We start from the raw sequence: 15,046 nt of genomic DNA, 5'->3' as shown, positions 1-15,046 counted from the left end.
GTAAAAGGCCTCTAGAGGCTGATAATGTTCCATTGTTGGCCATTATGTGTTCCACAGCAAAAAGGAAAGAAACGTCCAGACCAGAAAAAAAAAAAAAAAAGCGGCCAGATCATCTGTGCTATGAAAAACTACACTGTTGAATGGATGCTGTTAGAAAAATGTAATCTTTTCCACGTATCCACAGATTCAAGACTTTAAATTTGGCTAAAAATGGACTCAGTCACGACTTAAAAAGAAAGAACAGATTTAACAACCGCTCTCTCTTTTGATGCTACCCTTATAAATAAATCTTAAACAAAACGCCCTTGATCAAAATAGCTTGTCATGTTTCCTGCCCTAATACTGAGTGTGAGGCATAACATCACTGCTAATGATGAACAAACATACAGTAAATAAATCTCATCCATGCAGTCCACATAAAGGGGGGAAAAAAAACCTCAAAGATGGCAGGACCAGTTATACAATGACACCGGTCTGATTATCAAACAAGTATTGAGAATGAAAAACCTACACAGTAAATTTGGTACAGAAAATTTTACTGAGTCTGGTGACAGATTCACTCAAAGTTCCCACTCTAAATTGAGTAAAAATTACACTTGGAAAAAGAGTAAAAATAAACAAATAAATAAATAAATAAATAAATAAATAAATAAATAAATAAATAAACAAAAAATAAAAATAAGGGAGTAAACTGGCTGTTCCTCAACCCTTGAGTGACTTTTTTTTTTTTTTTTTTTAACTGTCTTTCAAGTGTAAATCTTGGTCTATTTAGCATATGACCAAAAAGACTAGAGCAAAATTGACTCTACAGAAATGACTATGTATAACTATATTATGACCTATAGGAACTTATCCTTGCAAAAGTTAAGCAAGTATGATATAATTCACGTCAGACACATTTAGGAGGCAAAGCGTTGCTGAGAGCTTTTGGTCGGTACATTCTACTGGTGATGAAATTGGACAGACCCGAATGCTCATATATACAGGTAATTTGATTTAAGGTTTATGATAAGTCAAGATGTCTTAAATCTGCATGGTAATCTATCAGCCGAAAATCACTGCCATTGTTTTATATTTGTGAGCTCTCATGCCACTTATCCACACAACAGCATGACCATCTCATTTCTTTCTCCTCCACTGTCTTCCTCACCATCACTCAATGTTCCGATTACGCCGGTCACCCCAATCCCGGACACCGGCACCGCTACCGTCACCCTCATCAGAGGCGGTGACATGGAGCTAGCCACTTTCTGCGCTGTGTTGTGACAAAGTCTCGCCTCCACCGCCACTTTGGATGATGTCGGCGTGTCCCCCTCGAGAAGGTCACGGCCTTCTTTCGGCCTTTGTCTTGATTCCACAGTGTTCTGCTCTGTAGTTGTCAAACGGTTTAAAGTGATGATTATTTGTCTGAATCAATTTGTGCACCCACCTTTGAAATTTTGTATCAGTCTGTAATACGATTAGAGGTGTCATGCAATTCAAAACTTTTAATCGTAATTAATCACATGACTTAATAATTTTATGACTTTTTTTCTATTTTTCTGCCCAATTTTTGGGGTTTGTCTTAGTTTGCTTTGCACTGTAAAGTGTACCTGGGTGTCTTGAAAGGCACTGATAAATTAAATGTATTATTATTATTATTATTATTATTATTATTATCTCACAATTAATCACAAATTGTACATCTGTTCTAAATGTACAATAAAACATTTTTTTTTCTCAGATTTCATACACTTCTTAACATAAAAGTGGGGGGAAATGTTAAACTAAAAGAAATATGGCTGCATATGTTAGCCATTGATGCAGTAATTTCATCATAATTCATAAAGTTTAGTTAATATATATAAAAAAAAGATGTACTGTACTGTAAAAAAAATAAGTGTGATATTGATTTGTGTTGTGGTCATTTTTCTGCCACTAGATGGCATAATTGCATTTGTAAGATGTTGGTGACAGGTAGCCTTTTTCCTTTTTATATTAAGGGCTATCTCATCTTTAATTTAAGAAGTAACTTTTGAAATTCTGCACATTTATAAAATTGTAAAATATAACCAGTGTCCACAAATATATGCATTATTATTACATTTATTACTGCTAAATTCGTGTCTGCTGAGTCAGTACAGGCTGTCCAAGAAAGGAGCAGTCATTAATTAGGCATTAAAAAAATTAGTGGCATTAAATGAACTTTAAATTAACTCACAATTAATGCACTAATTTTGACACCCCTAAATACAATGTTTGTCCTGTATGACACAAATACCATAGCAAGTTTACATAGTTGTTGAAAATTGTTGCTGAAAAATGGAATTGGGAAAGTATTTTAATAGAAACCATAATGAGTTATACATTGGCAAAATTTTTTTTAAAAAAATCCACATTATAATGAAGTGAAGTTATCCTTTAAATAGTTTGAATGGGTTTTAATTGAATCTATGTGATGGATAAAGCTCTCCAAGGGTGTACGTTTTTATGAATAGATTACTCTTTGGAACATATTCCATTCAGCCAAGCCAAGTTTAACCTCAATAGACTCTTACTTTGTGTTGAAAACATTTCTTTATTTTGTGCAAGACACATACAGACAAGTTTTCAAAAATATCCAGTATGGTTGTGCTTTGTGTGCCCGTTGAAAAAATTGCATACATATGGGCAAAATTGTGGTAACCTTTCTGTTATAGAAACTAACTCATAAATGCTACTCAATGTGATGATGTCACTTGCCAAAAAACAAAAACAAAAAACTTGCTTTAGTGTGGCAGTTTTGTAAGGATATCAGAGGATATTCCGTGCCCCAACTAATGACATCTCACAGCGGATGACGAAACATTCAACCCTAACCCTAGCCACTTGCAATGTAAAAGCTTGAAATATCCTCCAATCTGAACATGATGCTTATCAACAAGCTTTGATGCCGTGGATTCTTTTGCAACTAATATGTGACGTAAATACGCTCTGACAAATAATGTCAGCTTTTCGACAGCAGTTCGCCTATAAATGCCCGGCCTCACTCTTAACACAGATGCGACTTGACAAAAGGAAAAATTGCAGCTTTAATTTGTGTGTATTTTAGCTAGGAATGAGTCAGAATAAATTTAGCAAACTGAGACGTTTCACTTTTTTTTTTTTTTTTTGCTAAACCTTTGCAAGAACTCGGAATAAATAAAACTCGCTTGGCTGCTTCCAGTTTTTTTTACCTTGTCTTTTTAGTTCCTCATTTGGCAGTCTTCTTTTGAAACCCAGCTGGGATTGTGTTTGCCTCAGAATGACTCAGCAAGTCACCATATGCGTACTAAAGTGTCATTAAAAGAACATCGCTGGAGCGAGTAACAAGGGATTGAAGCTTTCAACGGAAGTAACCAAGATGTTAAACCAGTGAGAGGTGCTCAGATGAATCTCAGGGACCTTGCTCGGCGAAATCCTCGAAATGATGAACAGATTGGGTTGATTATTTTAGACAGCAACACCAATCAACAGGGGTTCCGCCAGTTTAAAATCAAATTCATTTTACATTGTTGGGGGCTGATTGAACAGTTTTGCAACAGCTTGTGGGAAATTACTTAAGATTCTACACATGGTGGAGTGTTTTCTTCAACAAATTAGTGTAAACCACTTCAAAAACAAAAACGTTGATTTTGGATTAGATCCAAACAACGCTAGGTCTTCCTGAGGTGTAGCTTGTCGAATAGAAGCAGCATCTGTTGAACTGATCATGGGGATAAACAAGACCAAAAAAAATTTCACTGGAGTCCAATTTTCAGTCGTTGTGCAAGGTTGAAAGAAATATAATCAATTCAAGTATTCTGCTACAATGTCTTTCTCAGGCTGCACTCTTCTGAGACAGTGAGATCATGTTTGTCTAATTCTACCGCAATAACTATGAGTGCTCCTATCGTAGCCTACCATCAGATTTCTTGCTCAAACTGGATCACTTGATCAACCATATCAGCAAAGTTCATATTGAATGTCTGCGTTGGGCAGGTTGAGGTCACTGAAACATGTTTTTAGGTCATGCTTAAACACGGCTAAAAAGCTAGCATGGCTAACGGTGGAAGAAAGAAAGAGCTGGAAGCTCTAGTGTAATATTTTCTAAAGGGCTTTTCACTTGTATTGCAAACCACCGCTCTACCACCTGTGCCATGCCACCCTCTGATCAGAGGTGGCAAATCCAAGTCCAGAAAATAAACATCCTGCTACAGGCAGTTTCCTACCAATTGAGCTATGGCTAAAGCCAAACAGTGGCAGAGTTTGTACTTTCTGGACCTAGATTTGCCACCTCTGCTTCTGATCAGTCTAAAGTGCATCTAATATGTATCAATGGAGACTCACAATTTCAATAATGTGCCATTAACTCATTCACTCCCAGGACATTTTCGCTGTTTTACTGGATTTTGACTGATTTTGCAACGCCCATAGCATATTTTGTCCTATTGCTATAAAAACATGGTACTTACCAAAAGAAAAAATGTCTCTTCTTTCATCAGGAAAAAAAAGTGTATTTCTAGCTGTTTCCATTTTGCATCAATTATCGTTAGGTTATGGCTAAGTTTCATCATTATTCACAAATCTGTTTAAAATAGTGGGGAAAAGAGCTTTTTGATCTCTTATACTCTGCTGCCATCTGCTGGCCGTTTTTGTAATAACTACCATTGCTTCAAGCATTCTCTTAAGTTCAGAGGTTGCATCAAGCCAAAACGTATAATTACATCTTTGGGAGCATGGTAATATTTAAAATAGAACGTATTTATACGTTTTTGGGAGTAAATGAGTTAAACATCCCACTACAGAGGGTCAATCACACATTTCCATTTACAGTAAGACAAAGCAAGCTAAGAGGACCAGAATGTTGACGGCGTTATGCATTTTTATGTTGAACCTAAGCTGTTCTCCAGATGGGAGATCTTTTGACCTTGTGCTTTATTGTCTTGGGGCTGGAAAATGGGTTTTATTCCAGGGTGAAGATGAGATAAGGCTCTGTCAGGGATACCGGCCCCTCATCCTCTTTGCACTCGCCGCTGCAGGCTCATTGCGGCCCAGACGCTGGACATGACATCTCTCCCTCCCTCCCTCGCTCCGTCTTCGATAGATTTTCCCCTCTTGTCCCTTTCATTACATCTGACACTTTTGTGCTTTGACTTTCATGTTCTTCAACTTTTTTTTTTTTCCCCAGCGTTCTGGACTTCACCCATCTTCATTATCTTGTCATTTAACCATTTCTGATTTCAGTGTGATCATTTATCATTCTGCCGCTGTTGCGATTGTGCATACTTTTTTACGATCCAGGGCATGCGTCCTCTTTGCACCTTGCATTACTTGGCTTGTGTAACCTACAACGTGTCGCACTGCACTAAATGTCTCATTTAGTGTCACATCTGGTGCTCCTTATCCATAATTTGCCTACCTTGGATACGTGTGCAGCTGTTAGCCACTGCTGACTCTTGAGTTGTAAGTGCTACATGTTGACCATGGCTGTCTTACTATAAATTGTCATTGCAGGTGTCATTGAGTTCCCTCTTAATTCCAGGAAGTAGTTGATGATGTTTTTTCACCGTGAAAGATTTGGGAGAGCACCACAAGCGCAAAATGAAGTCAAGTCATTTTGTCGGGTGATTTGGCATGACTCCTTCTTGTGATTGTGAAGGGGGTTTAACAGTGGGAAATGTTCTTTCTGATTCTTGAAAATTCTGATATGTTTGATACGTCTGTTTATTATTAGATTTTTGACGGTTATGAATGTACGAATTTATAGCATTGTGACCGGATGTATCGAATATGACACAAATCAAAAGTCATAAGTGGAAGTTGATATTAAAAAAAAAAAGAAAAAAAAAGTTTGTTAAAAAGGACCAATAAATACTGTACTTACAAAGAATCAGAATTTTCAGGCTTGGTAGGGTTAAAAGTAAACTTATGAACGTAATTTAATGAAATTGGAATCGTTTTTGAATCAATGTTAGGCCAGCTCATACAAAACCACAACATAACGTCTCTCATGAGGTACCAACTACCAACCTTTCCAACTCAACTCAACTCAGGCAAAACAGGCATTGCTGTATACAAAGTCCTGTACATGAAACAGAAATCGGTTGTGTAGTAAGGTAACAAAAGGTAACAAAAACGAGAACAAAGCAAACATTCTGAAGTGAGTAATCAAGTTTTTTTGTTTTTTTTTCCCAGCCCCATGGAATATCCACTTCATTTTTTTTCTCTTCCTTCTACTTTAATGACCATGAATCTTCTGTGAATCTAGACCCAGTGTGGAGCTTGCTGTAAGTATTTAATGCATAAAGCATATTTAGTGGGCATTTATGTCACATCCCCCTGTTCAAGTATGCAAGGTTACATATCCCCCATATAATTAAATACAACAAAATCAGGCTACATGAGTAGAAGAGCTTCATGTTGAAGGTTTGCATGTGAATAAATGGAATGTTCTATGGCATCACTATCGGCTTTTGCTGCATAAATGATAGGGATCTAGCTAAGCTGATTTGCAAAATTAAGTAACTTGCAAGCTTGCAACTTATCAGGGTAGATTTTTTATTTTTAGTTAACAGACCAAAATTGTGATTGATCTTGGGCCCTGATGACAGGTTAAAACGCACAAATTCCACCAACTTGTTGAACCCGACATGAAAATACACATTTCAATAAAACAAAGTGGCTTTGTTTTTGTTTGTCTTGTTATAGTGGAACCCGTGGCCTGTTTAGTAAATACTGATTTGACGATGGCCACAGTTTGCCTCTTCAACTGATTCCAGTTTCAGTCTACCAAAAATGATTGTTTTCAACTTTGGAATTTCCACTCTGTGTGTGTTTTGTGTTTTTGTTGGATCCTATTTCTGTGGCCTGGCGTTACCGAGTTGGATTGCGGATATGTCAACTCGCCCCCTCAAACCAAACATTACCAGAATGCCAAGTTTCATTCTGTTTGTGGAAAGGAGATGATCCTAATCAAATGGATAGCGCTTGTGTCTAGAGGCCAGTTTGATCCGAGTGCAGCCCGAGTTTTAAATAGCCCAAATGAGCCAAGAATATATCGCAAGGCCGGTTAATATTTGACATCAGCTTTTTAATGTAATCTCCTCTCTTGGAGATGAGCTGAAAACAGCGCATGACATATTCTGAAAAGTCTTTTCAAAGCTATTAAAACATTCTCCGTCCGTGTCTTTAGATGCTATTTTAAGAAAGCACATCTCATCTCGATTTACTGTCACTCCACAAGGTACAAACATACAAACCATTTGACATTATTACAAGTGGATGGAGTCCAGGGGACGTCGCCCTCGATGTTGCCATCCGCTTTGATTGCCATGTCGCTTTGGATGATCCTTCAAATGGAAAACCCACCTGAGCTCTCCTCCAATATAAGGCAAGTGTGGGGGCCTGATCAGCCGGTAGATAATACACTTTTTCTTCATCCTCTGGGCTCTAATTTAAAGGGGAAAAAAAGGTCATTACCATTAATCTAATATTTACACCTTGCTTCATGGATTGACATATTAGCAAGCACGCTTCTAATGACCTAGTGAGTAACAATAAAAAAAAAAACTAAAGTGTTATTAAGATCCTTCTAGGTTGTGTATTAGCCATACAGTTTCTAATACTCACTCGAACGACACTGAATGGAAGGCTTGTTTGCTGAATGCGGTAAGTGAGAACACATCCATCCATCCATCCATCCATCCATTTTCTTAACTGCTTATTCCTCATAAGGGTTGTAAGTGAGAACATTCAATTCATATTTAGGCAAAAGCGCATGGTTGACAGGTTGTCTTGACAAGGCAAACAAAAAAAACAAACTGCATGTCTGCATTTGTTTATTTGTACCCATTTGGAGTTAGGGAAATACTTCTAAACAATTTTTCAAAACAAATAGTAAATTTAATTGTTGTAACGAGATAGATAGATAGATAGACAGATAGATAGATAATGTCATAAGGTGGAAGTATTTTTTTTTTTTTACTGCATGAGTTTAAGTAATCTTGCTTTTTTTTCTTATGTTATTTTGCATTTGTTGTGTTTTGGTTGCAGTGTATTTGGTTTTTATAGACTTCAACCAAATTGACAGCCTAATGAACCACGATTGCCTGCACCTGTGCAGCTCTGGTCCTCCCCAACCAGTTTTCCTTTTTTATCCAATCGGAGGCTTGCTCAATAGCTTTTTAAAGACTCAGGTAGGTGGACAAAAGAGAGAAAACGTGAGGAAGAAACATGGATAGAGGAACAGTGTGGACAGGGGAACTGGGACAGGAGCAAGGCAACTGGACTGGGCTGTGAGGTGTCACAGTGCTACAGAACTGCAGGGCAAGGAGCCCTGCCTGGCTGTGAGTATATTTCCCAAAGTGACACATGTGGCCCGGCGAGGATCACAACAGCTGTATGCGGATCCTTGGCCCTTGTACTGCCTGCTGTGCTTGTGTCCGTAGGCCCCGCCTGACCACCCGAGGACCCGCAGATTGACTCGTCGAGGCCAGTCCCGCCCGAGGGCTTTCAGTGACTTCATTGCCTGCATGCCTGAGAAGAAGGTTCCCACTCCCTTGTCTTTGAAAGAGAAGAGACTGATTTTTAACTTCCTCACTTCCTTTTGAGTTTTGTTTTCTTTCTCTTAACTACTTTGTTGTATTGGATTTTAGTTGGTTTTATAAAACATTTGTTTTTCCGATCCTTCTTGTTGCTGGTGGCCAAAATAAACTCACCTTGAACCTGATTGCGCATCTTCTTGTGTGTGCTCCGCCCGAAAAACTCAAACCTACTGTTAGCATACTTCCTGCAATAACCATTTAAGGCAGGGTTCACCATTTCTGGTCCTTGAGGTCCGCCCACTAGTACACCTGATCTGCATATCTGATAACGATCCTAATATTTAGCATCAGGTGTGTTGGTAGGCAGCAACATTGCAAGCTAGTACTCCGGACCTTGAGGACTGGAATTTGTGAACCTTGATTTATTTTTCTCTCTCTCGTTTGTTTTTGATTGCAGTGGTTGCTGTGCATTGGCTTTGTTTCCTCATTGACTTCAGGCCTAATAGACTTGTAATTGACTGCACCTGTGGTGCTCTGGCCCTTCCAACAGGAATCCAAACTGCCCAATGGGGAACAGCACAAATGCTACTTTTTAGACCGCAAGGCCACCTGACTTCAGCAGCTCAAGGTGGAAGAGGAGGTCAAAAAGAAGCTCGCTCATTGACAAACAATGCAAATGGTGGTTTTGTTCTCGTTTGTCTCCGGAAAAAATAAAAAAATAAAAAATCGTAGTGGTTATGGATCTTGCAGAAACCACTCCGGACACTGAAATCGTCCACATATGAAGGATGTATTCTTTATTCGTTTACCGAAGCCAAAAATTCGGAGGCATGAATGTGAACGGGGAACAACTTGTGCGGACATCCAAAAGAGCAGTTTAAAGCCAGCGACGTGAAGCCTTGCACCTTCCTATGGAGTAAACATTTTGATGGAGGACATGCATGCTTCGAGATGACAATCCTGCCCTTTCCAGCCACCGCTGACCTGAAGAGGTAAGCAATTGTCTTTATGTATTTTTTGTTTATTTTGCGTTTGGCACTACCCTGACTGCCGGACAACAATGAATGATGAGGGGAAAAATGCTAAAATCTTGCTTGCTGCCTGATTTATTTATTTTAAATTTTTTTGTACAGCTGTGACATGTATACAATTTTATATGTAGGGTCTTTCTGAATTAAGGAAACGGGTTCATAAGCGGGAAGGATATGATGGAAAGAATTGTTTGAGTGCTGTTGGTTGTGCCCAAGAGATACACAAAAAAAATGTACCCCCAACTATCAAAGACTGAAGACAAGCAGATATGATAGACAGGTGGTAAAGGAAGGATAGCTTGTTGAAACTGGAGAGTGTCAGTTACGTAGGACGAAAAACTTTACCTGTGGATCCGGTCGGCTGTTATGTTTTTTTTTTCCTTCTTCCCAGAATTAGATTTAGAGCAGTAGACATCTTGCTGGTAGACTGTTGATATTTGACGAGCCCTCAGTTTGACCCTCCTCACTAGACTCATGAATGTTAAGTGTGGTGACGTCTATTGTGCGGTTCCCCATTCATGTTTATCAAAACTGCATGGTTGACAGGTTGTCTTGATAACGCAAAAAAACAAACTTGCAGATGTTCCCGTTCAGGCTCATAATGTATTTGTTTTGTTTTTTTTTGTACTTTTTTCGGGTGATAAGTTGAAGCTGGGGAAACACTTTCAAATAATCTTTCAAAACAAATAGTACATTTAATTTTTGTAATGAAAGTGGCGAATGTGCTTTGGTTGAAATAGCCTGCTCGGTTGTTGACGCCCCAATTTTTTTTTATTTTTTTTATTCTTGGTAAGTCCTCCCTTATCCCAGAAAGTGTGATAAATTAATGAATTTGATTACTTTGTATTTATTTCCATGTTAATTTTTTTATATTTAATTTGTTTTAAATCTTTTTTTTTTTTTTTGTATTTGTACTTTTATTTATTTGTATGTAATGTTTTTATTTCCATTTATTTTTTTGTATTTAATTTTTTATTTTATTTTTAAATGTATTATTTTTTGCATTTTTGTCCCTCCATACCTGGCATGTCAGAAAGGTGTTCTCTGGATGCATGCGGCATTCCAGCTGGGCACACGCGCTGACATGCGCCTTGCCACAGGTTTTGAATATGGCCGACTTTTAAATAATAAATCACTGCAATCATCGCTAAATGGGAACAAAGCTCCTCGGCATCTGCTCAACAGGCGCGGTATCATGCTACTTGATGTGTGGGGGTGTGTGTGTGGCTAATCTATTGTGTGTCTGTGAAGGGGCTTGCAATGACAGCCCTTCCCTCCGTCTGTCTCTGTTGCCATGATACATCACAGATGTGATCCCCTGATTCCTCATCTTTCACCAAACTGTACGTCACAGTGAGCGGCAGTGTGAGTGTGACTACTACCAACTGCTATCTACTATCTAGTAAAACGTTATCGAAATGAAATGTCTTCACTTTAGGCCGTATGAGCTCTGTACTTGCAGTATGTCATCACTCATCGCACAGTTCAAACTTCATTTTCCTACATTCTATTACGCAGCATGTATTAACATTAAAAATGCAAATATCAATGGCATTTGATTCCCTGAAAAAAGGCTTACACTGCCTTATTGGACATTTTTGTCCGGTCCAGGTCAAAATATTAGAACATAATTGGAAATATTTTGGATTATATTGTATTAAAGTTAGAAGTGAATAGCCATATGACGTTAATATAATCCAAAATATTGCAAGTTTTGTTCTATTTTCAGACTATGATAACGCATGTACACACAATTTTTTATGAAATTGGTCTTTTTTTTTCTCTTTTTTTTTTCTTTTTTTAATACATTAAAGCCTGTATCCCATTGAGAGGCTGCTAAATGCCTTTTTTTTTTTTTTTTTTTTTTTTTTTTGTCCATGGGAAACAAACTATAGGAGAGCCAACCTTATGATATAAATGTAAACAGTATCACAAGTTCAATTCTATTATTTCCAAACTATGTTTAGCACATAAATTTGGGTGAGAATCCATCTGGATATTTTTATTTTATTTTTTCTCAAAGAAAGTGATGTGCCAACTAAATGATGGCAATAGACCAGGAAAGAATTCCAAAATGAACAGTGATGTCCAATATGGCAGCATAGACATTGTCATTTATTTTTTTATACTTAACGCTACCATACGCAGAAAATTCGATTTTGACTCGCTACTGCCACTTGTTGCTCAAAATTGAAACTTCACACACCCATCTTCACATACACCACATGTGTCAAGATCCAGTCCTCAAGGGCCAGAGTCCTGCATGTTTTTGAGGCTTCTCTACTCCAATGCACCTGATTCAATGATCAGGATAATTATCAGGCTCCTGCAAAGCTTGCTGATGAGCTGAAATATGAATCAGCTGTGTTGAAAATGGGAAACCTGCAGGACTGCGGCCCTCGAGGACTGCAGTTTGACACCTATGAGTCATACACAATGCGCATATGACATCCGAGGACAGAGGGCGGGGAATTCATATCCGAATCCAGTCTGTAAACTATTTGCTAGAGGCTTGCAGGCCTACCCAGTGTGAACAGCTAAGGTGTTAATCTACTAATTAGCAGCTCTTTCATAAACGGTTGATGTTGTACTATGTTACCGGTTCAGTCATTATTGTCCAAAGTAAAAGCAGATGTTTGCAAGTGTTTTATTTTGATTAAACACAGGATAATAATAATAAGGACTAAACAAATTACTGTTATGCTAAAATCAGAGGATTTGGACAATGTTGAATGAAAAAATATATACGAACGATTACACAATTATTAAAATAGCTATCAATTAATTTGATAACGTATTACTTGTCAATTTATCGATTTAATTTTATAATTGGAGGACCCCACTATACGTAACTCTAAATTATGCAAGGAGTGCCAAATTCCATAATTGTGAATATGGATTATTGAGTGATAAGGCATCCGGAAATTGCCAATTCCCCATCTCACAAAATCTACATCAAGTGTTTATGAATACTTCTGGAAACAGTTACAACAGAGCACGTTTTTTTTTTCTTTTTTCTTTTTTTTTTTTTTTTGCTACCTGAATCAAAGTGAAGTGAAAGCCAATTGTGGATTGCGCTTCATTTGGTGCTCAGAAGCAAGTATCGTTGATGCGGAACATAAATGTGACGCGAGCCGCTTCCAAATGATTCCAAAATTAAATTCCCAGAAGGTGCGGTGAACTTTTGATTGATGCCGATCCTCCTCATGGAACACGAGCGTTCCACAGCAACGCTCCAGTTTAGTCGGGACCAGACAATGCCGTCGACGGCGTGAGACTGCAGGCTGGCTCAGTGGAGCTCGGATTCTCCCCCCTCCCCTTCCCGTCACTGCGTGGAGACTCCCCAATCTCACTCACTGTGCTTTTCTAGGTCAGTACGATCACAGCGACTCGCACATACATGCGTGTACGAATGCAGCCAGGGGTTTGACACACTTGAGTGAAAACGCTGGTGTACAAATTGATGCATGAGAAACTGAAAACAATTCATTTGACTTGAATTGCTGGCGAGTATTCGGTTTAATCATGGAAATACATTTACAAGCTATGGAGAGCAGTAACTCCCTTATCATGAGACTCTACTTGAAAAAAAAAAAAAAAAAACTGAGCAACTTGAATGGGTTTCAAGTTATTTAAAAAATAGGCAGCAGTTTGTGTAGATGTATAATGCAATGCGAGAACTGAATCATATTTGTTGTGGTGTACCTCAGGGATCTGTTCTTGGGGCAAAATTTTGTATATTCATTGTTTGACTTGCTAAATCGTAAAAAAAAAAAAAAAACTTCATGATGCTCAGTAATGGGAGACACTGGTGCTTCAATTAATATAGGTGGTATTGAATTTTACTCTTTGACCGCCAAAAACGTTTAATGACGTATTCTAAAATCCTAATGAATGCCGCCATAAACGTTAATTTACGTTTATTACTTTATTTTTCCTCAAAGGGCAGCGCAAGTCTTGTGTATTTTCGCATATGTCACTCAAATGACCTCATTTCAAATGGTGATTACTAAAGAACGGAGTAAGGTAGAAACATACTTCTTTTTTTTTTTTTTTTTTTGTCATAAAAGAATGGAATCCAATCTTTCATATGGTATCCACCATGTTTATGTCGTCATACCGCGCAATATTCTATTTGCTTTGATTGATGAGTGAAAATGCTCGAAATAGGCTGGTACCGTTGTGGTTGTTTTTTGGATAACGTTTGGTAGTGGAGTTAATCACGTAAGTGAAAGAGTTTTTAGGTGTTATTCTGGATGAGAATTTGTGTTGGAAATAGCATATACAGAGCAAAAAAATCAAACAATAGCTCTATTACACAAAGGATTTAGTACACAAAATAAAGAACTGACTGTTTATATATTTTATATATTTATAATGATTTTTCTTGTAAATTATAGAAATAAATGAATGAAATGAAAATAAATCTTCATTTTAGTAGTAAATAAAAACGTTACAAATCTAGTTAAACTGCGCTACACTAGATTTAGATGAATCAAGAAGAAATTTAGATTGGCATAGTTAGATCTCTGATTTCTTCTTTTATTTATGAGAATTGCATTGCATATACGGCATATGGAAGCTTTTCATTAAATCGAATAACGCTAATGATGAATAATGAGTAACGGCAAATTATTTAAGCTGATATCTTTTTGCTGACTCTATTCCTCAAAGATTTCATCCTGTACCTGGTTGTACTGTACATGATTAAACTAAACTTTCGGGACATCTTCCCGTTTCATCACACCGAGAAGCTGCGGATAAGAGCTGCACACATCTGAGCCCTCTTTTTCCCTCCTGCTGTGACAGTCTTGGCACTGCGGAGAGGTACCCCACATCAAATGGAGAGAAACGCAATATCGGCGAGCCATGAGGAGCTCTCGAATGAGATAAGCGTGTAGCACCGAGGGAGAAACAGACCAAAAAATAAGCCAAACAAACAAAGCCCCAAAAATGCAATAATGAGCATTCCCCTGACTGCTTTGATTGCATAACTCATCAGTGCTCACAATTGTCTCCTGAGCACTCCCCTTGGAGTTGCTCTTGTGCTAAGTTTGCAGGCAGAATTGTGCTTGTTGACTGTTTCCTTAATACTGGAGTTTTTTTTTTTTTTTTTTTCTCGGTTGAGGGAGAATATAGCTTGCGGATTATTATCTTTAGCATTTTAATGTATCCTGACAAAAGTGCCAGGAAGGATTTATGGAAATTCATGGTGAGAGTATCAAATTTGACTTGAGGTGAATGGGTGAAAGGCTGACGACTCGAGTGACACAAATGAAGCAAATGTTTTTTTGTTTTTTTTGTTTTTTGAATATTGTTCTGTGCTGGCACCAGAGGCGATATGATGCGCTCGCAGTTAGACTGTAAAACCCACCGTGTGCTTTGCAAGGCTCAACGCGGCTTATTTCCTCACCGCTGGTTTCCACTTGTGCACGCAGAGATTTTGCCGAGTTATTCACCTGCTCATTTCTATTCCTCCATCTGTCACGGGGG

At 38.0% G+C, this 15,046-nt stretch overlaps 1 long non-coding RNA gene across 1 annotated transcript; it reads left to right on the top strand.

Moving 5' to 3' along the window:
* Positions 1-7,730: 7,730 nt before the first annotated feature.
* On the top strand, positions 7,731-8,707 carry LOC144008099 (uncharacterized). The gene is made up of 2 exons (XR_013280613.1): positions 7,731-8,324; positions 8,427-8,707. It is a non-coding gene; the product is annotated as an uncharacterized LOC144008099 (long non-coding RNA).
* The last annotated feature ends 6,339 nt before the right edge of the window (positions 8,708-15,046 follow it).

Source organism: Festucalex cinctus, chromosome 19, assembly GCF_051991245.1.
Source record: "Festucalex cinctus isolate MCC-2025b chromosome 19, RoL_Fcin_1.0, whole genome shotgun sequence".
Lineage (NCBI taxonomy): Eukaryota > Metazoa > Chordata > Actinopteri > Syngnathiformes > Syngnathidae > Festucalex > Festucalex cinctus.
Note: the sequence above shows the minus strand (reverse complement) of the source record. Positions and strands in the feature narration are given on the sequence as shown.